Source organism: Lepeophtheirus salmonis, chromosome 3 (genome assembly GCF_016086655.4).
Source record: "Lepeophtheirus salmonis chromosome 3, UVic_Lsal_1.4, whole genome shotgun sequence".
In the NCBI taxonomy this organism is placed as follows: Eukaryota; Metazoa; Arthropoda; class Copepoda; order Siphonostomatoida; family Caligidae; genus Lepeophtheirus; species Lepeophtheirus salmonis.
Window position 1 is genome coordinate 3,456,184 of NC_052133.2, and position 25,904 is coordinate 3,482,087.

At 29.7% G+C, this 25,904-nt stretch overlaps 1 protein-coding gene across 1 annotated transcript in view; it reads right to left on the reverse strand.

The window, feature by feature from the left end:
* LOC121114400 (transient receptor potential-gamma protein-like) overlaps window positions 1–25,680 on the reverse strand; it is a 311,931-nt gene extending 286,251 nt beyond the window's left edge. Inside the window, 1 exon segment of the mRNA XM_071886890.1 lies at window positions 25,524–25,680. The gene's annotated coding sequence lies outside the window, so the exon portion shown is untranslated.
* Between the last annotated feature and the right edge of the window lie 224 nt (window positions 25,681–25,904).

The following is a 25,904-nucleotide window of genomic DNA, read 5'->3' on the forward strand; positions in this document are numbered from 1 at the left end:
AAACTTGAAAGCCAGTTTAACATAAGTTCACTGGGTCATAGGAACCAGTCCCAATTCTCCAATTGGTTTTAAAGTTGGAGCGATTCCCAGAAAAATTAAAGAAATAATTTACTCTGCTAGATGCCATCATGTTATGATTCTTATCAAAATAGAAAAAGTTGAAGAAAGGGAGCTCTATATTTTGGGGAAACTTTACCATTCACTTCTTACTTCAGGTTTCAACATCTAAGATATAGAATGCATGATTCTTAAGTTTTAATAACTAATACAATCTTAGCATTTGTAAATTAACATATTAACTTTTCCATCCATCTCTATGTATGTATATTAATGATTAATTTTAGAAGAAAAAAAATCAATTTAATATCAATTTGTGATATCAAGTTAAAATAAGTATAATGTTTCATTTTTTTTCTATACCTTGCTATTAGTATACTTGAAATAAATGTTTATTGTTTTTATAAAAACACAAACGACAAAGAAAAAAAGAGTTTTTCCATTGACGTCGACAATTACAAGGTAAAACAAAATTGAGATTAAGTTAAAAGCATAGCTCTTGATATACCAAGTGTGTTCAAAAAGTAAGGTTACTTTTTTAATTTTGCGGGCAACGCATATTTGGTATACTAGATTTTTATATTTTCGTAATGTAGTACATTCGAAAAAGAACATTTATTCTTATATTTATTGTTTAAAGCTATTTAATATGATGTATTTGTTTATTAGATGTATAATGTTTAAAAGTATTTTGCGTGGAGGTAATTTTTTGCTATACGTCCTGGGCTCGTCCATTTGGACTTTGGTTTCGATGTCATAATAATATACTTATGCTTCGTAACCTGTTATGACCTTTTTGTGAAAATCATCACTTTCAATAGCTCATTAGTGATGCTTATGCATTGATTATTTTTGTCAAAATTAGGAAGTTTAGGAGCAAACTTCTCCAACACTCGTCTCATGCAAAAACATTCGAAAAAAAATCTTAGGACGATCCAACGGATATATCAATATCCTCAACAACTTCTCTGATAGTCATTCGGCTATTTTCAAAAACAATTTTCTTCACTGCTTGAACATTTTCAACGAACTTGAGCGTCATTAGCGAGGCTCGTCATTGTCATTTTCCTTCGCATCTGCGAAGAGTTTGTACCAATTATATTTTTTTTTTTTTTTTTTTTTTTTTGCTCAGAACATTTCAAGAGTTTTGGAGAACTTAATTTCTTTTTTACACATAATTTCATGCAATTCCATGTTTTTCAATAGCAAAAATCGCCGATCACACAAAATACTTCAAACCATTTTGCCTCTCACAAACAAATTAAACATATTATATCATATATAGCTTAAAACAATAAATATATTTTTTTTTCCATTTTAATAACATAAAAACTAGTATGCCAAATATAAGTTGCCCATAAAATTTGAAAGGACCCCTTTATTACTAGTTACCGAACTTATAAGAAGACCTATAGGGAGAGACACTTCAAATTCAAGGGGTCCTTTTAAATTTTCCGGGCAAAGTATATTTGGTATGCTAGTTTTTTATGTTAGTGCATTAAAAAAATAACATATATTTATTGTTTAAGCCTATGTAATATATTTAATTTGTTTATGAGAGGCAAAATGGTTAGAAGTATTTTATGTGATCGGCGATTTTTGCTATTTTGCTCTCCAGATTGATATCGTCACGTGGAAACGCTTTATCTATGTTATTAATTGTATTATTATATGGGCCTTTAATTAATTATTAGGGTTGGTTTCCAATCTCTAAAACTTCATATTTTTATAGAACTTTTTTTATAAAAGTCCATAGCTATTAACAGGAAATTAAACTTTTTGGAAAAAATAATTTAAAACTTAAAAGATTGATAAAAAAATGTATCAATCCTCAGCATGAAAATAGATTTTTTTTTTTAAATACCTTAAATGAGGGGGGGGGGGCTACAACCCCTCCAGCCCCCTCCCTGCATTTCTTGATACTAATCAAGCTCAATATAAGAACAGTCCAATTCAAAAGGAATAGTCAAATTTAAAATGGGAATAGTCCTATTCAAAATATGAACAATGTAATAAAAAATGTTATCATTTTGAGTGTGACTATTCCATTTTGAATTAAACTATTCTCATTTAGAATTGAACTATTCCAATTTTGTTTGTTTTTTTAAATGGAAATTGTATAAATTGTACCTTTTTGCACCTCTCAGGAGCATAAAAATAATCACTAATTATTATATCATTCTAAATTATGTGGATTTATTTCTTTGAAAATATATAAATAGATGTGTACCTGAGCTCTCTTTATCATTAATGTAGCCTCCCTTAGCAGTAATGATGGCTTTCGGGGGCGGTGGCAGAAGGCCTGGATTCCACTGCCACCTTTGTACTCTGTCATAGCGTCTAAGGACTGTCCAACAATTGTCTTTAAGGAACTTGGTGATTCAATGAATGAAACTGCAGGCCTTCCCCTCGATATGCACCCAAAAGGTTTAGTCGAGGGTGTTGGTGTTAGGGATGAAGGGGGGAGGGGTAACAGTGTCTAAAAGAGTTCCAAATAACTTTAAAAAATCATCCAAAAGAGTCTTCCAACAGAAGAGATGGGGTTCTTTCAATGCTGGTGTCAAAAGTGGTCTCTTTACCCTCAAAAGGGGTTTTCCAACCACTTCTTTGATCAATTGATTTTGAGTCAATGCCTCAACCTTCATTAGTTATTAAATTAGTAAGTGTTCAGAGTTCAATGGACCACCCAGTATATCATTGATAAAAATAATGAAGAAACATCATTATCTATAAGTTTACTAATGAATCTATATACCTATAATTTATCAAAAATGGGAACATGATGGAATAAGCAGATTCAGGGCAATTAATGAAAGTTGCACCTTTCAGCCATTATTTCTTTATTTGTAACAAACATTAAGTGCTACATGTCAAGGTTTTTTATAACCCTTTACTCTGATGTATAACTGTGTTGTTCAATAAATCGGTACTATTGTGATGGCAGGGGTATTGGCGTATTTAAAACGGTACTACACACTGTGCCCTGCAAATCGTGAATATATTTTCCACAGCTCAACTTTATAAAAATTGTCAAATCTACATGTAGTTAGACAATGATACTTTATATAATTATTCTACTTTATATAATTAATTAAATCTCAAAGTGGCCTTGATCCTAGTCTTGAAGGAATTCTATGACTTCTTCATGTATTTGTCGTTACCCCACTCCTTTACCAAGGAATCTTTTAAGGCTTTCATATGAGAGGTACTATAGGCATTCCTCTCGATGGCGTCCCAGACTTCATGGCCAAGAGGGTAGGGGTCTGGTGAGATCTGAGGCTACATAGAAGAGGGTAAGAAATTCGCTAAATTGTCTTCAAACCACTTTTGATTGGAAAACTTCATTCTACTTTGTGTAGTTGGGTTCAACTATGGAAAGGTCACTGTGTCCATGACCTCCAGGTACACGTCCAGACCGATCTTAATGTCTTTTGGACACAACTAAGGTTTCCCCCTCTTCACGTCGAGTGCATTGACGCCAATCCTCTCCTAGGCTTCCTTTCAAGGCTCACGTTAAAGTCCTTTAACTTTTTAATTCTAAGTAGTGAGACCCTTGAAGTAGGAGACAATGCATAAGAATTTTTAATAACTTATTCCCGTGTCAAGAAATGCTAACAATCCATTTCTTTTGGCTTCCATTTCAGTTATCCTGGGTCTGATAAATAAGCTTGTTTGAAAAAAATAACAGGAAAAAAACGATAAATTATTTAGAAAGTCAATGAAACTTTTCCAAAGTTTCATTCACGGTTCACTTAGATATATGCTGTACAAAATTAATATTGGAATCGGTATCATTAGATAGTAACAATATTGAACCGCCGATGGCCTTACCCCCAAATTTATGAACTGTCTAGACATCCCCCCTCCCTCCCATAAAAAGCAAAATGTCGTATATATTTAAAAGTAGATATACAGATAAAATGATTGGTATCATGACTACCAGTCCTATTAATTGGTAGAATTTTGGGCATATTAAAAAATGAAAACGAAAATTAACATGGCAACCCTGACAATATGAAGAATATTTTGGAGGAGAGAGGCTTAGCTGTCATGATGTTTCATTTCACAAGTTTTGCTGTGTCGAGGAGGGAGGGGAGAAGGAAATATCAATCTTCAATTCTACTCTAAGTCCAAAAAGAACATTCAATTATAACTCCGTAACAAATCCTCAAGGTTACTCTCCGTCTTTTAGATTTAAACGCAAATATTCTATCCGGTTTCAAAAATATCAATGATAGCTTTTATATAGTAGAAAGCGAAGAACTTCTGCAACAAAAATCCTCAAATTATGTCAGAGTTTCTTTGAATTTTTGTTGTTATTGTTGTATTTCGTAATGTCAAATGTTCCAATGAGGATGTATAAGCTGGTGAATTGAATACTAATGTACTATAAAAGTTATTAAACCTAAATAAATAAGTAAATTGATTTAAAAAATATTGCAATTTCTTTTATATATTTCCATAAAAAAATTGCCTTTAGCTCATTTAAAAACAAAAAGATAAACTATACATCCCATAAAATAGTTCTGTTTTATTCATAAAAATTTGAAAAATCAAGGTGCTATTTGTGTAGTTATCTAGATGACTTTCTAATTGTAAATAATTATATATAAACGTACATGAAAGGATCTAATACTAATAAACACTATTTCTTTACAAGACGAACACTATAATGCCTTCTACAAAGCTTTGATGATCACACACTATCCAATTTTCATCCCAACAGAAAATCCTTACAAAAAAGAAACACATTTGAAATAGAATTTTTCTCCAAATCGACAACTTTTAAACGTTTATATGAGACAACATTAACATGAAAGTTTCGTATTAGTCTAAGACATATTTGTATTTGAATAAATTTCAATAAGCTTCCCATACTAAAAAAAAAGTAGACTCAAACTTACATAACATATTAAAAGGGTTCCTTGTGTGAATTGGCAGTGTTTTTAGCAATCCCAGGCTATTCCGAGGCCAATCTGAGGGTGGAGGGTACTCAACCATAAAGAGGAGGCCTTAAGCCTTTTATTCCCCCAACCTTACAAATCCTTTCGATCCAATTCTTAGAAGATTGGATTGAATTTTAAAAATTGCAAGGAATTGTTTTGCAATAATATTACTCAAACTTGAAGGTGCTCCTTTGGGGGAGGGAAAAAATTTGACATTAATAATATTAAGCGAATTAATAATGTGTTATTTTTCATTGTGAGGTTCGAACAAAATAAGGACAATTTTCCTCAATGGCAATCTTCCACGGGCAATTTTTCCCATGACAGTTTTGCTAGTACCGTCTAAAATATCCCCGAAATAAAAATTGAAATTAAAAAACTCTTAAAAACCGAACTTAATTGCGTTACCTCAATAATATAAAAGTGTACACTGCATTTTTATCCCTTATTATTGTTCTAAATGTTGATTGGTTGAATGTCAAACTATCTTTTGTTGAGCTGTGAAGAACTCCCATCAATTATTATCGAATAATCATTCTATATTTTGGAGGAACTGGGTAACTATCAACTGATTATTTTTATTTTCGTAGAAATGTTGCAAGGTATAATCAGGTATGGTTGTGTGAGTCCTTAATATAGTACATAAAATCGGTCCCGATTCACGTCCCACCCAGTCAAGTTCATTCACTTCCTTGGTATCATTACTTGAAAAAAAAAATCAATCATGTTATAGTAAAGTATTTCATTTATACAATTAAATAACAATCATTCATTTAGAAATCAAGTCCTCCAACAATAACTAGAGATACCAACCACATTTAGGAATAATTAACCCTAATTAAAGCAGTATGCTTTTATGTTATCAAAACACAAAATTATTAGTTAATCCCAGGCTGTGTTATGTTTCTCTTGCGTCAATTTTCAAATACTTATATTGCAAGATACTAATTTGATTTTCGCCATCAAGACATCAAATACACTTACATTTGATTTTTGATTTATTATAAGTAATTTGATGAAATAAGACCCTAACATATGTAGGTTTCGTAGCTAAGAAAAATGTACGCCTATGAAAGAAGATTCATTGCTCTTCATAGTTATATATAAGCTTCTTTATTTTAAATGAAGAAATGTATAATAATATAGAAAAAAATAATTTGTTGGAAATAAAAGTAGAAAAGCGTTATTAAAAATATTTCATATTAATAAAACAACTAAATGTCATTTATCAAATTATAAAACAATTAATAGGGGTATAGAAGAGACAGTAGTTATATAGTAGGATTTTTCTTCCGGGATCCCGAGATATCTCTTGGTTTTACAGAAAATTCCGAGGAAGTCCTGCATTAAATTATTTTTTAATATAAGTATCATATAATTGTCAAGAATCCTCCAAAAATGAGTTTGTTTATCACTTCTTATTTAATTATTTTCTCTAGCGGGTCGAATCCGCTTACGCAGAAACTAAAAAAAAACTTTACCGGCGGGTTCTAAAAAGACCAACTTGAGCAATATTTATAGAAATATGTACATGTAAATCTTGTGTGTTTTTAGCTGGACCATTAATTTGTAATTGGTCGTATAAAGAACGAATTTTCTTTTCCTCAGCAGTTGTCACTATTATTTAATTCCTAAGTAGTGAACATCCTTTCCTAAATAGATTATATTATATTCAAAACCTGATTGAACATTCGTGTTTCCTCATACAAGACCGAGCATGAGCCTGTGGAATTGTTGTATTGGTATAATTTTAAGTACTTATTGGAGTCAGAAGTAGAATTGGGTATTGAAATCGAATTAATACTTCCAAATGTTATTGTTTATATCCTTTTCTCCTTCCTCTCTTGTCACAGCTAATTGTAGCTGATCTAATGGAACGTCATGAGTATATTATTTTTTTCTCCTCCAATTCATTATTCAAATTGTCATCCTGACAATATTGACCATGTTGATTTTCGTTTTTTTTTTAACATACCCATTCCACACTGGACTTTCTCCTCTGTCCATATATTAAATGCCAATGTATGTGTGTGTGTGGGTGGGTATGTGTGTACATGTGTCCAGGAATCACGTCCAAACCAATGAATGAATTTTGCTTAAAAAAATCATATAGCTACTTAAGGGTCCAAAAACGGTTCTGGTAACAACCTTTTGCCCTTTAGGGCCATCATGGGGGCCTTAAAATAGTATTTTTCAAAAAAAAAAAAAACATGACTAACAAACGACTACTTTACATATGAAACAACATAACGACCATAAAATTCTAAGAATTATTCTTGCTGCATGTGGGTATGTATCCTTGCATACCTTTTTTAAAAGAGATTATAAGGTTTAAGAAAGGAAAAAATATTCAAGTTAAACTGTCGTTTGCTTAACTTTCATATTATTACCCAAAATCTCTTGTCAGATACGGAATGGGACTGGGTTGATTTTTTTGCTCCTAGAGTAATTAACTAAAACGCCCTGACAACGAAGCTGCTTTTCTCTGAAACATCGTTAAATTGCTCAGATTACCAAGTTAGTTTTATTTTCTTTTTTAGCATACCGGCTGGTCATATTGTCTACAACTCTATTAATACAGATAACATACTTATTAGTATTCCTTAGCAACGTCTACCTTAAATTTAATCATTTCTTGTTAAATAACAAAAATAGATACTTAAATTTAAATGTATTTATTATTTGTTAACGGGATCCCGATGTTAAATGTGTTTCCCTGGATACTGCAAAAAGAAAATTTCCCGAAAAATGAGAAGCCCTTTTATTAGCATTTATTCGCAGTTGGTAACTATATAAATATTACCGCTCTCTCTCTCCCTTTATCTCTAATTATTATAATTGAAGCAGATTATGATTGATTAAGTGAGTGAAAATTACTTAATCAAATTAAATTCTACACTTCCAAAGAAGAAGAGAAAGTATGGCAGCTTAATTTTACAATATATAGGATAAAAGTAGACGAAATAAGATCTATGTAGGTTACTCTTTCAGTATGTAATCAGTAGTCATTAGGATCGTAAGGGTCTATCAACAGCTATCAATGTTGTATATTAATCTCTTGTCCTTCAAAATAGAGAGACTCAATATCAAAGGCTATGTTTTATTGGACATTGAATTGACATATTTTGGGTCTTGGGTCATATTTTTGTGAAATAAGCAGACATATGAAGCATTGTTATCGCACAGTGTGTCATTTATTACCGTGTGATTCTTTTCAGGAAAATCTTTTTTCTGTACAGTTTATCAACACAAATTATTTTCAACGCGATTATGATTTTCATCAATAAATAAATACATTAATACAATATGAGTTACCTACGTATATCATATTTTTATCCAATTCACGATAGGTACTCGACACAATTTATCCAATTTTTTTTCATTCGTTATAAAGCTGCCACCCTACAAAGGTGCTGCCTGATATAGGCAATATGGACAACCGCCCAGGCGGTATTCAGTGAGGAATAGTATGAGGATTGCCATAAAATACATGTCGGCATTCATTTCCCTTGGTTTTTGTATTATTCATTTACACATCCAGTCAACATTATTTTCAAACAAAAAAATCCTTTCCTACACTGCACTTGAGGGAAAAATATGAGTTGGATGAAAGAGAGCTTGCACAGGAGATGAATAAATTTCCCCGATAGCCATCAAAGACCATGTACTTACTTGAGCTACTGACATTTGTCCAAGTCTTGGACAAATGTCAGGGATCTGTCATAAATATTTCCAAATGTGTAAACTTCTCTCAGAATTCGTCTCACTCTTGCAGTCACTATTGCTGAAGCCGAGAGAACTTTCGAAAGCTAAAGTTCATCGAAACTTATGTTTGGACAACCATGTCACAAGAACGAGTCTGGTCTTCAGAACTATCAATCACCCAGTGGAAGAGTAGATCTCACATGATAATATAATGAAATTCAGGCTATACATAGCAGTTGTGCTATTTATATGTTTGTTATTTAACGTATTGTATTGTATGGTATTTGTGTTTTGAATTATTTTTGAAATTCAGATTCTGTTTTTATATTATATTAGTTGTTTGGATGATTAGTAGTTATTTGTATTGTAGAATTTACTGAGTGTAGCTTTGAAATATAAGTTATAAAGAATTTTTTTCTGCCAATTTTACTTTAGAGATGGGAGGGGCACCTGAGGTGAAATTCACCCAAGGCGTCATAATAACTAGGACCACCACTTATCCTGAACTAACTGCAAATCTACAAGTGCCCTCATTGCGTTGTTTGAGGAGTCAGATTCTATTGTAAGACTCAAAGAAGACGAAGGAGCTGTGGAAGCAAATAGAACATTATTCATATGAAGACTCTGGGCTTATTTATCAACATGTTGACATTTATTGTTGATAAAACCATTGATGTTATTGAATGAATTAGTGATGATATGATCCTTTCATTTATTTGTCTATCAATATCAATTTATAATACTTTTAAATGCCTTTTAATTTACAATTAGAAAATATAGCTTAAGGTATTTATATCGGACTGGAATTACTAGTTTTTAAGATGTAAATATATATAAATAGACCAAAAAGATACTGCCCTTAAAAGAAGCAAGCTAAAATAGTTTGCACTGAACAAAGTCATACTCAAAAGACACCTGCCAAAAAAGTGCATCCATATTAGTAGACATCATATTTGCATGTGTGTTTTTGGAACAGCAGTACAATTGTATCAGTGTTTGATATGGGGTAGAACATCTATTTGGTTTTGTTCCTGCCATCGATCCTTGAAAAAGTCACATATTTCAAAACGCACAATACATTATATGATTATCACAAATATTAAATTAAAGGACTTAGGTATGTAAGTTAATCAATTTAATTCATGCACAATTCTTACATAAGTCTTAAATAAAGTATTCATCATTCTTATAAGCATTGTATCTCAATTACTCTAAGATAGCTGATATAAATTGATAATGACGGCACAAGTTATTTTATATGAGAGCGTCATTTAATAAATACTGTTCAAATAGAAATATTTTGCGTTCTATCCGGACGTGTCCTTTACAATTGAATTGTACGAACTCGAAATTTTTTGATGGATTCACCCCTATCCAGGTGTCTATGTGCGTGGCATGAATATTCGGAATATTGAATCGCTGAACTTGAATAAAGCCTTGTTATGTAATGAATATGTCCCTATTACTAGTTGGAAGATTGGTCACTTGAACAATGTTATGCACAAGTTGCAATAATCCTACTAGAGTGATGTACTTTAAGCAATTAATATTGCAGGATTTATGGATTAAGAGGAGGAAGTTTTAATGCAATCATTGAAATTACAATTGTTTTTCAATAAATTAATTACTAAATCCGTCCGAATTTTCTTTAATATATTAAATAAAAGTTTTGAATAATACTTAATAAAAATTATACCATATGTATGAAATAATATGTAAGATAAAATATGATACTATTATCTTTACGATGCCAATAAATTTGTACCAAAATCTTCACACTTTTTTATTGAAAAAATGTATAACAAAAATGATGAGTGCACATTCGGGTGATTCTTCTTATTTTTTTAAAAAGATTTAGCAATAAATCCCCTTAACTTCCAGAAACAAAAGTATTCAGACGTCATAAATGATACCTTATATTTAAATATATGACAAACTTCCCCCGTTTCTGAAGATTTAAATTATTTCTTAATAACATATATAATAGTTGCCATGAAGATGTTTCTATGAACTTACGTACTTAACTTACACATTTAAAATAGACTAAATACACATCGTTAGTTTTAAATGGAAGTCTTTGTACTATTTAATAAGTTAGTGAAGTATGTATTTGAAAATATAATTATTTTTGTAGAACAATAAAAAATGTTTTAAAGTTGTTATAGAAGTTAAATGACTAATTCGTCAATTTGGAAGAAAAGTCTTCGAAGCTAAAAAATCTTGACTTTTAAATCTTGATCGGATGCCAACTAATCTTGAAATTATTGGAAACTTTATTCTTCTATTGAGCAGTGAAAAGCAACAACAGGATAGTATCAAGATTATGATTGAAGAAGCAGAATTACCTTGGAATCAACTTGATGTGATATATCGATAAAAAGCTTGAAACCCCATTTGGAAATGTGATAAATTGATTAATCAAAATCCCAGATTGATCAAAATGCAGAAAAGTCTGTGAAACTTGTAGAGGAGATACGTCAAAGTTCAAAAAGAGAAACATGTTTAAGTTTGAAGTTTATAGTAAAAAAATAAACTTAAATAAATTTTTTATGTTTGTTAAAATCATTTATTTCTATTGTTTATTTAAAGGTCTTTAAATTATAAAAGTAAATCTGCATATTCGTATTTAAGTATCTGTTTGAAAGTTACAGATTTATACAAAACTTTATTTCCCGGGAAGGGGAAGTTTTTATTTTTTTTCTCAAAAATACTACCAATATTCTTCAACAAAACATTAAAGTTTCTCGTTTGTGAGTTGTTTTGCATAAATAAAAAGTTACCTTAGCGCTCATATAGAAGAAAATGTAAATAATAACCATTTTCTTGCGTGCCAGATTACTTGTATTTGGCCATATGAGTTGGGCTCTATATTTTGCAAAACTGTTATCATAATTATTCCATTTTTGAGGAGATAAAATCTATGTATAAAGTAATCACTCGTGTGCGCTCACGAAAAAATGAGAATAACACAGAGCATTTGATGGGGATGTATAAATTTAAATCCTTGTTGGATTCAGAGTAGAATTTCCTAACTCTTACAGCTGATTGGAGCTACATGGCATGACAGATTTACTGCTTTCTTCTGAAACAGTCTGAGAAATTGTCCGGATTACCATATCAATTTTCGATTTCTTTTAATTTTCATACACAAGTGCTTAGGATTTTACAAGTCTAATCTCCATTGTTCACCGGACATTTGTTTAAGTAGCTGAGCATTTGATCACTTTTTTATGCATGAGACAATTTTCATGCTTGCCTTTTTTTTTAAATGATATTTTTATTTTGGAGGAAGCTTAGAAATTACTTAATTTGGTAGGCTATTTTTTAATATGGTAATGTAGCAGGAAGTACTGCTTCCCATATCAATTTAGTGTAGAACCGTTTTAAATTACTAAAATAATTAATTACTATGTTACCGATATACTGAAAATACTATTTAATACGAATAACTCAAAAGGAAATGAATTATAATCTATACTAATCAGTAAATATGTTTGTCTAATGAGAACTAATTTTTAACAACGGGGGTGTGTAACTAAAGAACGCTGTATTAAAAAAAGAAAAGTGGAGTAAATATATAGAATAATCAATGTGACATACATGAAATTAAAATATTAAAAAAGGAAAGAATAGAAGAGATAATATAGTTAGGATTGTTAAACCTAAGCATTTTCAGTGAGCGTGGTTTTTTGTTGTTGGGATCTTTAACAGTTTTTTTTCCCGTTATTACTTCATTCTTATGGAAAAAACATCTAAATATTGAGTAACTACGTAATAGAAATGTTCATGAAAACAGAGAGAAATGCAAAGGACTTGTTGGGGAGATAGCTTCTATATTCATAGAGCAAATTTATAAAATTAGAATAAAGTTTGGTTTTTGGTAGACGTTTAATATCTGGACAATGCTGTGTACTACCACTTCTTATAAATATATTTAAAATGACTCCTATTATAATCTAGCAATGCGTAAATAAAAGTAAAAATTGGAAATATTATAATCTGTTGTACAAAATCCAAACACTGGAGGAGCTGTAGTCCCTCACCAAATTAAATAATTTTTGTTTTTTTTAGAATATTTATTAATTGAATTTTTTTAGAAAAAAAAGTTCAGCTGTTGATTTTTGAAAAAATTCCAATGGATAACTGGATTTCTGTAATTTGTCTCAAAAATTAAATATTTGCTATTTAATTTCTTTGTGACAGGCTGGATTTTTGAAATTTTTTCCAAAAAATTTAATTTTTGAAATTTTTCCCAAAAAATTTAATTTTTGAAATTTTTTCCAAAAAATTTAATTTTTGAAATTTTTCCCAAAAAATTTTTTAATTTTTCCCAAAAAAATTAATTTTTGGAATATTATTTCAAAAAATTTAATTTTAAAAACCGAGCCACCTCCCCTAAAAATTATATATATATATATAATTCTGTGGACGCCCCTCTATTATGTATAAAATAATTTTTTTATTTACCCATTTATTCCCTTCTTGACTGGTAACTCGATTCTATCCTACATACATTTTATGTAAAGTACATATACGATAACTGTATTTAATAACATGCATGCACACAATTTTATGTCTTTGTTATAAATTTAATAAAATAAAATACAAAAACAGAAAGTTGTATAGTATTTTCAAACAGAAAATACTTTTTGCATTGTCTAACAAATTTGGTAATGGTATTCTTTATTTAACTAGCAAGATTTATGACTTCAATCATGATGGGATGTAGTTGTAGTAGTTATATTATGTGGCCTTCTCTCTTTAAGGAGAGTACACCGGATGATTATCTCCTTCTTATCATTTTAAAAGCATATACATTTTAAAGAATAGCAGAGTGGTGAAAATTATAGTAAGGCGGATAATTATTTTACAATCTACATAAGAAAATGAGACTATTAAAAAAATTTGTGAATAAAATATAATTTATCTACATACAGATATGTAATTCAATGTATAAGTCCACTAAGAAACAACTGTCTGAATTAAATATCACAAGTATCCGGAAGGGGCGAGCTGAGGGGATGTAGCCCCCTTAAATTAAGATGTTCTTTTTTTTATACTTGAAATTTATTTGGTATCAATTAAAAAATTTACAAGAAAATGGGGTAGAAAATTTTATAGATCATTCAGCCCAATTATACAGCAGAGCCATTAGAAATTTTTTGAAAAAGTTACTTTTTTGTAAAAAGCTTGATAATTTTTTTAATTTATTCAAAAAAATTTAATATTAGAAAGTTAATTTTTGATATTTTTTTCCAAAAAAATTTAATTTTCCAGTTTTTTCTTTTCAAAATAATTAATTGTCTATAAATATTTATAGATTTTTGAAAAAAATTCCAAAAAATTAAATGTTTGAAATATTATTTTTCAACTTTTTTTTTCTTTCCAAAAAAATTAATTTTTTTGTTAACAAGGATGAGTTTTTGAATTTTTTTCCAAATATTCAATATTTGAAATTTGTAGGAAATCTATGGATTTTGAATTTTTTTTCCAAAATTTTTGATTTTTTGTTTATTTTTTTTGATAATTTTTTTCAAAAAACCAAACTTTCCCTTTAAATATAATCCTGCAGACGCACCTGCATATTATACCGTAGTATTGAAGACTTATTTACAATAATACTGTGAAGTTCAATCATTACTTGATAAAAAAGAATTACTAATTTATAAGTAGTTACAGGATAGTTATAAGGAAAAAGCGCGCACATCAACGTTGACTCATAAAACGTATAATTAACAGGGTTGCATAAAATATTACCTGCCTGTATGTAAAAATATAATAAACCTATAGAAGTGACATGTTAATCCCTATGATTTGAAGAATATTTTAATAGAGAACAGCTAATCTGTTTTGACGTTTTGTTGGATTAGCTGCAAAGAGCTATGAGAGGAAGAAAATAAGGACAAATCCACTCTGAATCTAACCAAGACATTGGCAGGAACTACACAGATTATGATCCTCAATTTTACTCTAATTCTGAAAGGAACTTCCCTTATAACAAGAAACAGGCAAACTCTAGATATATATAACAGTTATGAGATTAGAAAAGTAAAACGATAAAAGTGCTATCGTTCAATTTTTTTGTCTTTTTTGTGCATTCCTTAATGGATTTCATGGTGACAACAATATCTCTAAATGATTCATTACCCCATACTTTGGTGTATTTAAAAAAAAATCTAAAAAAACAAATTATTTGTTATGAATATAATATTCATATTTAAATAACATTTTACCATATTTCTTCGTCTGCACTGTTATTTTAAATGTAAACTATAGCATTAATCTATTTGGTCTCTCTAAAATCACATAAGAGACATTTAATGTCAAAATGGGTCTTAATTCAATAGTACCATAAGTGTTGCTCCTGCTTTACACAATATTTCCGTAAGAACTATATTCATAGTTTTCCAGCAGGAAGGGTTTACCGTACCAGGGGCTCGAGGCAAAGATGCATGTGCTTAAGCATTCCATTTTTTCATAAATAAAATTTTGAATCATTTTTTGAAGAAAGTTATATGGAATTTTTTGTTTTTGTTAGAATATAATTTAATATAAATATATTTTTTTTGTTAAAATCACACCTCATGGCAGAGTTTATTTAACCATGGCATTTATGTTTTACTTTTTTTTCTTTTTTAATTTGAAAAATACATTTGTTGTGTTATTATTAAAGATTTTAATACTTCTTTTTATTTTATAATTTATTTCATTTTATTAAAAATATCTACAATATCTTTAAAATCAACTGCAAGATCTACGACAAGTACCCCGAATGCCCCTATATTAAATCGGCACTGTTCTTCAGTTAGACAAAATTTTCATAGAGCTCTCCTACAATTCTCTTTTTATAAAAGTCATGTATATACTTGCTAATTACTTTTTTTTTAATTATGTATGAAAGTAGATGTCGGATAACTCGAATTTGAAAAGATCAGTCAATTTTGTTCGAGGAATGATCGATCAAGAATATATTTTTTCGTAATATGGTTATTTATACTTTCTACTATTTTCAGCAAATAATTTTATAAATTGGGAACTTTGTACGAAAACCAGGAATGTTTAATTACTTCATCACATTGTATCCCCAAAATATAAATCACTCTATCGAATTTTTTTGTAGGCATTTAATTGGTTTGCTTCTTATTAGTTTTCTAAACGTTGGTTTGTTAAACTGAAAATATATTTTTTTTTAACTTTGAATAATTATACCCTCATTTTATATATTTATATATATATATATATATTTGTTCAACAGTTGTAGACAAGGATATTTCTTGTTTTGGGAAAATAAGTTGAAGATTTCTTTTCATTTTATTACTTTTCTGCAATTTGTACAAAAAAACCACTTTGTTTTCAGTTTCTATTCCAAATAAAAATTTAGAACTTTAATTCGAAACTTTTTTGAATCCAGAATGAGAAAATGAATTGTTTTTTTAATTCAAAGTAATAGATTTTTATATATATATATTTTTAAAACAATTTTAAGTCAAAATAGGCAAGATTTTTTAAGAAAAAAAGAACACATTAGCACCATTACGACCAATAAACAATTAATAGAAAGGAAGAAACCACACGCAAAAACTGTTTTTCTTTTTGGAATGACTAAATTTTATTTTTTCTCTGCCAAAATCCCATCCTTAACAATAAGTGATACCCCTTAAAAAATCGATATTCGTAAGCCGTTTATTAGTAAAGAAAGTATATCACATGTGTTTTATTTTGTAATATGTAGGGAAATAAACTTGATCCGTTTAATTCTACACACACTACGAACCTTTTTTCTATTCAACTCCATAGTTTGGAAAATAAGATTTAGATAGATATTGCTGTGAAATAAATATCCATAAAAAAGTTTGATTTTTCTTAATATTATACGCATATTTTAGCATAATTTATATTTTATATTTTGAGAGAAAAAAAAAATAATTATAAAACTCTGTTTATTAAGAGAAACATTTTTTCGCACAGCTTCAAAATATGTGTTAGTTTTGTAAGTTGTGACATCGTAAAATAAGTGGTAATCTCATTCTTTCTTGTTTTATTATAGGATTTCTTTGGGTTTCATGTCAAAATATGTGAGTGGTTGAGTTATTTAGAGTATTTAGTGATTCATTTTACCTTGTGAACGGAAGACTGTTTCGGAAGACAAATTTCATTTCAGAATATTGCTATCAATGGAAAACTGCCTGTAATTACACTACCTTTATAGTTATACATTACCCATCTGTTCTGTAATAGATATGTATTTCTTACATTTTTTGTGAATTGCTATTGATTTTTGTAATTTGTTTAAAAAACGTAATTTTTCGATTTTTTTCTAACAAAATTACAAAAACCAAGACCCCACAACAATTTTATCCAGTGGACACCCCATATAGTCAAGTATAATCGCAGGCAATTTATGCCAATAGGTCCGTGGCATTCTTGCTTGAACCATGTTATACACAAGGATTTTATTAAAAAATGATTTTGCTTCATCCCTCATTATGTTCATACCTTAGATCTCATTATTATTTGTAGAGATATAATACATATATAAACTAATGGATCTGTAATCAGACATTGGGGGATGTGGGAAGGAATGGAAAGAAGGCTAGGCTATAAATATATTCCCCTCTCTATGGATTATATATACATATATCTTATATAATATGTAAAGTCCAAAAGTAAGTCATGTTATTTTCAGGCAAATATTTTTGGTAGGAAACGTACATAAATATGAGGGTCGTTTGGAAAGTCTGTACAAAGTCCGATAGATAGAACTAAAGGGACGTATTGAGGATATTTTTAGTTAGTAACTTCCCTTGGACACTCCAACTTTTAGCCAGATCAGTCTATTTCCTTCTGTTTGGTATTCGTTTGAATCGAGGAATCGGCCAAAAAGATTATGATGACTGTCTTTTGGATTTGTAAGGAATACTCCTCATCGACCATCTGAAAAAGGGTAAAAGTATTACAGGTGCATATTACTTATTGTTATGTAACCATTGGCCCACAAAAAAAAAACCATTTTCTATCACGGCAATGCACCAACTCACACTTCAGCAGTTGTGGTTGCAAAATTAATGTAAATAGGGTTCCAACTCGAGATGCAAAAAATTTAAAACCACCTAGAAACTGTTCTAATTGAAGGTGCAGAGTCCTTAAAATGTTTATTAAGCTTCTTTTTAGTCTCCTAAGGCGTTTTGCCTTTCTTAAAGTATTGTTTAATCAACGGACGAAATTATTTTTTTGTCTAATTTTGAAAATAACTCCACTTCCTCGATTTAATCGAATGGCAAACAGAAAAAAATTGAACAATATGGCTGAGAGTTGGTGTGTATTCTCCCAAGAGATGTTACAAACTAAACATAACCTCGAGACGCCACAGTAGTGCCATCTCTGGGACTTTGGACATACTTTTCTATCGACCCTTGTATGTAGAACTAGCTATTAAGAAGGGGCGAAACGTGCCTGTTAGCTTAAGGAAATTTCCTTGGCTAAAAGAAAAGCTTTATCCTGCGCAAGATGTCACCTATAAGCTACATAGATGACTAGAGATGTAAAAAAAATACTTTATACACGTTTGCGTAAAATATTAATTATTTCAGTTGGCAACCTTTTCTTTTTCCTGTCTGCTGTTCCTGTCATATAATTGTTCATCGTAGAACCTTTTAAGAAAATGAAAAGATATTCACAGATAAAGTGGTAAATATAGAGTTGTGAGAAATATTAAGTTATATTTAATATTAAGTTAATATTGAGTTAAAGGAAATAAAAAAAACCAGTTGGACCTCGTAATTTGGTCAGTTTTAAATGTCTATTATTTTCTGATAATAACACGTAGCTCATAATTAAATGGAAGGACCATATCGGAAGTTTAGGTGCACACCCTCATAACAAAACTTACAATTCTAGTTATGCACACTACCATTTGAAACTTTTAGCTTACTTTCACGCGCGCCGTTATTAGTTTTATCCCAGGTGTAGTGTGAGAATGTTACTTTTCTTCTCACGTATCTAATTGAATTAAAAAGTTGTTATTATTATCTCTTATATTATATAAGTTATAATTTTAAAGTAAGCTGTCAATGTTTATTTTTTTTTTTTTTACTAAATAATAATTATATCATTAGAACTAACTACAAACCTAATTTGGGCTTCTTCCTTTTTTTTTTTTTTTTTGAGGGGGATAGGTTGTGAGATATACCAAAGGCAAAACGACGTGAGCAACCCTAACTTGGATAAAAATGGATCACGTCGTCGTTCATACTTAATCAGTGCTACTTCATTTGATCAATTAAAGGAACATTTAAAAAAAGAAGGAAGTGCCAAATGAGTCTTTTAAATTGATTACAAAGATATAAGTGTATTTTTTTTTAAATGGCCCACATACAAATATACATGCTAGGAATTATCTTTCGGGATCTACAAAATTTATTGGGATTTTACACCTTCAGAAAATTTCCGAGAGATCCTGCATTCAACTATTTCATATTATAAGTTTCATTTAATTACATATATATAATCTTCCGAAGAGTAGTTTGTTTATTAATAATTATTTCGTTCTTACAGGTCGGATCGGATTAGTCACAAGTAAAAAAAGTGGGACCCAGAGGCTCTAAAAAAATTGACAATGAAGAGCACAAGATCTGGTAATATATTTATGGGTAGGATAAGCTTAAAATTGTTTATTTCTTATTATCTATAATTATGCGTTTCAGAAACCGCCTTGCTAGAAATACAGTTAGGACGATTCACGGTATGGCCAAGAAGATGAATTTGAGTGAGTTTACGATCCGAAAGATAATTAAGGATTACTTGCGAGCAAAATCAAAGCAAGGAGTGAGACACATATTATAACGACGGCCATATAGGAAAAGAGACTGTATAGAGAAAAGCTTCTATTGAATGTGTCCAAGAATATGTAGCTTCACAGCTCCCCCGATCTTAATCTCTTGTATTATTCCATAAAGAGATCGAGGGAACTGCCTGCAACAAGCCTCGCGGATCTGTGAGATCTTTGGAATGCACCATCAAGGTCCCATGGGCTGAATTGTCAGAAGACTACATCCGTAAAGTTTGTGCAGTCTTCACGAACTAGTTTTTAATTAAATTTGAAAAAAATTGTTCAGTGTTCAAAAGCTAAATATAACGGATGGGATATATGAAGTAAAACACCGAATTAGGATTTTCTCCTGTTCTTAATTTTTGTTCAAAATTTGTTTTTGTATTGACGTGCCACATTGGTACAAATCAATAGATTTGTATTTACAATGTATATATTATTAAACGGTTATACAATAATAAATGTATACAATCTATGTAGTAAGTATAGATGCATCTGTAGTTGACTCATTAGGTACTTCCCACATCTTTCTTCTTTCTAATGATCATATAATTATTTTCCTAAAGATAATGCATTCAAAAAGTAATTATTGGAGGCTTGTCGCCATTAGCTTCCTTCTACATGCATATTTATGTAAAGGTACAAATGTTGGAAGGAAGGAAGACATAAAATAAATAGAACAGCAACAATTCTTTTTTATTTTTGACTTTCCTTTCATGACAAGTTAATTATGATCATCATTTTATATTTACACTAGAATGATTACTATTTTTGAAAATGAAATAGGATGAAAGTGTCCATTGGTCCATGAACATAATAAAAATAACATAAATACCCCCAAGACGGCGCAAATGTTCAAGTTGAAGTAAAATATATTAATAAGGTAATGTTTTTCGTTTTGTTTGTCTGAGAAGAACACATTTTTAACAGTGGGCCCGTGCAGCTATAGAAAATAAGAAAAGAGAAGAACAATTATAAATAACGAAAGTAACTTTAGATAGGGTTGATATAAAAAAAAGAATCGATATAAAATATAAAAATAATGCATTTGAATGTAGATGACGTTAGCAATGACGATAGTTAGTTAAAACGCACGTTGTTATATATATTAATATATAAAAGAGGTCATATAAAATATAAAAATAATGTATCTGACTTTAAATGAGGTTAGCAATGAGCGTATGTAGCTAAAGCTCAGCGCCCCATATTAAAGAAGAAAAGAAAAGAGGAGTACATATGTTTACATAGTGTTGTAAATGGAGGCATTTTTTAATGTAGGAGTTATTTTGTTGTTCGCAACCTGAAAAATATTTATCTTTATCGATATAATTATTATTAATATATATTCTTGTGGAAAGAATATTTAGATATTGAATAACCAGGTCTGAGTGAGCTCATAAGAACAAAAAGTAATTTGTTAAGGTGTTATTTTCTATATTAATAAACCAAATCGATATTTTTAAAGCTACTTTTGTTCGTTCGTCGATGTCTAATAACTATGATCAATCCCAGACACTAATGGTAGTCAACAAATAAATATACAAAATACTAATAAATTTAAGGTTGTGTCCCTATTATCGGGTATGTAAATCAACAACACTCATGATCATAATTTTTCGATATAAAACTCTGATTTTTTAAGTAAAGGTTATAATTTTTATATGGTTATTGCTATTTTTAAAATTTAAATTAAAGCTTTTTTGTAGTGAAGATAGGGATAAATGATAACAATATATATTATAAAAACCTAATATGAAAAGATTCAAAGAACGTCTTGAGATGTATTTTTTGAGTTCATAACTTGAGTTATCATTATTTAAACTTGAATAATTACACTCTTTCTTTAATGGCTTATAGCTTCAATGTGTCAAGCTAAGATATGGTCATAAAATTAATTCAATAACAGAGTTCCTTGTTGAATTAATTAAAAATATAAAAAGTTCATTTATTAGCGAGCAAAGGAAGAAAAAAAAAAATATTTTGATGATATTTGTCTTTACTAATGATAACTTTTTATTTTAATACGTGCATTTATTAATTTTTTTTCTTTTCTAGATGATTCAAAATGTTAAATTTCATATCCATATTATTGAATCGATTAAATTTAGAATGAACAGTATTAAAATAAAAAATCTTTCAACTACATCTCTAATCGTTACTTCACAATAATTTTGCAAAAATCATAACTTGCTTTTTGCAAAAGAGTTTGTTTGTCTGAAGTATTATGAAAATCTATCTTACAAATGAAGTTTGTTCAATTTATATATACTTAACTTCAATTCCTAATGGATTCAACTCTTATTCAGCATTTTTGGGTCCTTTTTTGTTTGTTATTTTATATAGCTTCCAAGTAATTTAATTGTATTATTAAGTTACTTACATTGAAAGCACAGAAAAATAACTTAAACAAGTGGTCCATTTATAAATATATATATCTTTCCTTATTATACCTTTTTTTTAAGTAGAAGGAGAAAAATAATTTACAGAACGTTGTTGTGAGGCTCTATGAAAAAAATTTGCTTTTTTTTCACAAATTGTCATGTTAATTTTGAAAGAGCTCAGTACTTAAAATATACTGTAGTACATACAAATGCTGAGAGTTAACATAAAAACAATCTGGAACAAAAATCAAGAAATAGAAAAAATTTCCAATATCTTTTTTAGTACTATATTCCTGGAATGAGTTGAATATCTAAGAATGTTTACTATAGTTCAAAACCTTCATCTGATTTATGATGTCTAACTTGATCCTCATATGGACTTTCAAATAAAATTTATCAAGTATTAAAAATGAATTTCGCTACTATAAGTGCAATATGCATCACTTAAGCAGAATAACTTTCAAGAAAATTTGTGAAATAATTTCTGGGTAATATACATCTTTCAGAGGATGAGAGGACAGACACCAAAATCAAAGAAATCATACTTGATATTTTATAGAGATTGTTGAATAGAAAAATAAAGACATCTTCACATGCTTAGAAATTAGTTTTGGATTCTTCAAGACATAAATACTTAAAACTTGGGGCTTTATAGGAAATTGATAAGGAATTGTGAGGAGGGAGATGGTAGTGTACTATTGAGGAAGAAAAATACTGGGTACAAATGTTTAAACTCCGAGAAAGTCTAATAAGGAGTAGCAATAAGTCCCTATCAAAAGAAAATATAATTTTTGAGCGACTTTAGAAAATGGAAAGTAATCAAATTGGCAGAAAGCAAGTAAATTCTGTGTTTGACGCAAATGGAAAACTTATAATAAATCCTATGAAAAAAATTCAGTTATAGTGAACATTTTCAAGTCTGGCGACTGTAGAGGAGAAGAAATGTGCCAGAAAAATAATACTCAATTGAAATATAAATCAGATGATCATTTCTTAAAAAACATGTCATAGATTCCAAAAGTTATTAAAGACTATCTGGAGGAATTTATAACCTAGAAAAACTACAGAATTTAATCTAACAAGAAGAAGAAATCACTGGTACGAGGTTGTTTTCCGATGGAATACTTTTAAAAATAATGTACTTTGTTGGCTCTTCTATTAGAAAAAAAAAATATGAAGACATTACGGCTAGGGAAATTTGAAAACGATATTACTGATGGACGTTTAATCTTGATACCTAAGGAAGGAAAAGATGTTAGGTAGATCGATAATCGAAGGTCCCCTCACTATGCTGAACAATACCTATAAAATATACAGTGGAGTTCTGTCTAAAAAAAATTCAAAAGGTTTTGGCATCAATAAGCCATACTTTTCAAAAAGGTTTTATAAAGGGTCGATGTATGGAGGATATTCCAGGAGGAATAAAAGATTCAATACATACTGTGGAGAAAGGTCGCCTAGATTTAGCAGTCATGGTCATACATTTCAAAAATGCTTTTGATTCAATATTACATCAATGGATATTGGATAAGTGTATGTCTCAGGATCAATGGTGTTGAGGATCTTTTTTCTGAGATGGTAGAAATTTGTCAAAGTGACCTACATACATTCTTTGAAAAGAGAAAGAATATATCTTTAGTCATTAAAGGATGTTACCAATGCAACCCAATCTCACCCTGTCTTCTCATAATTGAATTGAATCCTCTAACAATAGAAATTGAAAATGTTTCTGTCATCAAAGGGGTTAAAGTAGGAAACTCAGAAATGAAAGATTATACATTTGCAGACGACCTAATTACTTTATACTCAGGAGACGCAAAACAAATTAAAATATCCCTTAACTGTACATACGATATCTTTGAAAAATTGAAATACATTTTTGGACTAGAAGTTAAAACGTATAAAAAAACTGTTTTAATAGACTAGACTTTCAAAAGTTAGAAACTGTACTAGTCTTTAAAATACTGGCATCGTTTGTTGCACTGGAAAGAATGGATGAGCTTGAAAATCGGAAAAAGTTTTAAAACGTACATAATTGGCAAAAGAATGTCTAAGTTCGCTTCCTTTACCATTAGTAATGTTTCTTCCGAAATATTTATCTGGACCACATGAATATTACTGAAAGTAATTCATCTGTTGAGGGTAACAGGGTTTTCTGAACGATGAGCAAAGAAAGTGGATACAATATGGCAACATTTTATATTTCCTAATGAACCAAATAAGCTAATTTTGTGGAGAAGAATATATTGTATCAATAAATTCGGGTGGGTTGGGATGATATGTTTCAGGGATTTTTGGGAGACTCTTTTATTATCTTGGATTGTAAGAATTTTTGAGGAGTGATCTGTATGGTCATATGAAACTGGAGGAGAAGACTAGGGAAGACGTAGGGTTAATGAAAGGCAAAGGGTCATTTAAGTAACTCAAAATCAGAAAGGACATGGGTATCTTTTGGTCAGAAAACGATGGAATTAATAATAACATTTCAAATGGGAATGCAAAACAATTCGAAGGAATCTAGATTTTGTAGATTAATTTTTTTAATAAAAATCTTTTACGTTTTGTGAAGAATTGGAAAAAAGGGAAATTTTGACAAAAAAGATTATAATTGGAGGACATTTGGCCCGTTAAATATATATATTTTTTTATTTACGTGAAAGGAACGAAGAAGAAAACAATTCGACAATTACCGATGGCAGAAAACGATAAAAAACACTTATTAAGGTTGATTGAGAAAGATGGAACAACTACAATTAAAATCCAATCCAATAGATTTGTGGAGGACCTTACATTGTTTAAAATATCGAATTAGTTCGAGCACTCTACCCTTTGGAAGTACTCAGGCAAGATCTATCAAAGAAAGGATTTGCTTTTTTTGTGAAACAATATAAAGACATCCAACCCCTTTCTATTTGAGTGTAAAACAATTATTACTATATGAACCCTCTTTACACGGCATTTTTTTTTCAAAATTCAAAAGGATTTTAGGACAAAAAAAATTTTGTTTTATTTATATTGGTCTTGGGTCGAAAAAAAATAAATTTTATAGGAACCAAAATACAGCATATTTTATATAAATTAAGAAGTACGAAAACTCCCTCGTCTCCATTTTTGTTAATACGTATAAATATTAGAATTCTGTTGAAATATAGTTGTACAAAAGAAAAATAACCACAAAGTTTAGAACCTTCATTTGATTTATAAGAGTAATATTGACTTTAATCAATTTATGGGCTTACGATTAAAATTTATCAATTCTTATTATTCATTGTATTGATCAATTTTTGATACTTTAAGTGCAGTTTACGAGTCCTTCATAGAGTAAATAAGAATAACTTGTTGGTAGAAATGGGCGATACTTCGTCGTTAAAGACTACAAATGTAATTCACACTCTATTTGATAAATATCATTCTAGCGTGCTTTTGTGTTGACGTGCCAAAGATATAATTCAGATTTAATTTTTGAAAAATAATATTACTTCATTTTGCGTTGACAGGCCACTTATTTACATAAAATATGTACATCATGAAAATGAATACATGGGATTCATCAAAAAGAATTAGTCATTATGACTATTATTCTTTAATATGAAAAACACGTCTTACCGAATTGTAATTCTTATTTCCGAAAGTGTCTTGCTGATCCTTCTTAAGACATGGATTCCAAAAAAAAAAATCACATCTAATCCCACAAATCCTTGACGCTCATACGTCCTCCTCACAAAACTCCTTTTTTTAACTCAACTATGTTATAATATACACTGGAAAGTTTTGAAAGATGATGTTAAAAGTAAAAAGAAAGAAAGAAAAACACGGACCTCGTTGTTCAATGTCTCTCTCTCTCTTTCTTTCTCTCTCTATCTTATTCTTCTCACAAATGATCGCCCTTTCCCTTCCAATAAACCCAGCGTCGTTGCAAAGCAAATATATGTACAAGTAATATCAATCTGTATGTAAGATAATTGAAACACATCTTTATTTAGTGAA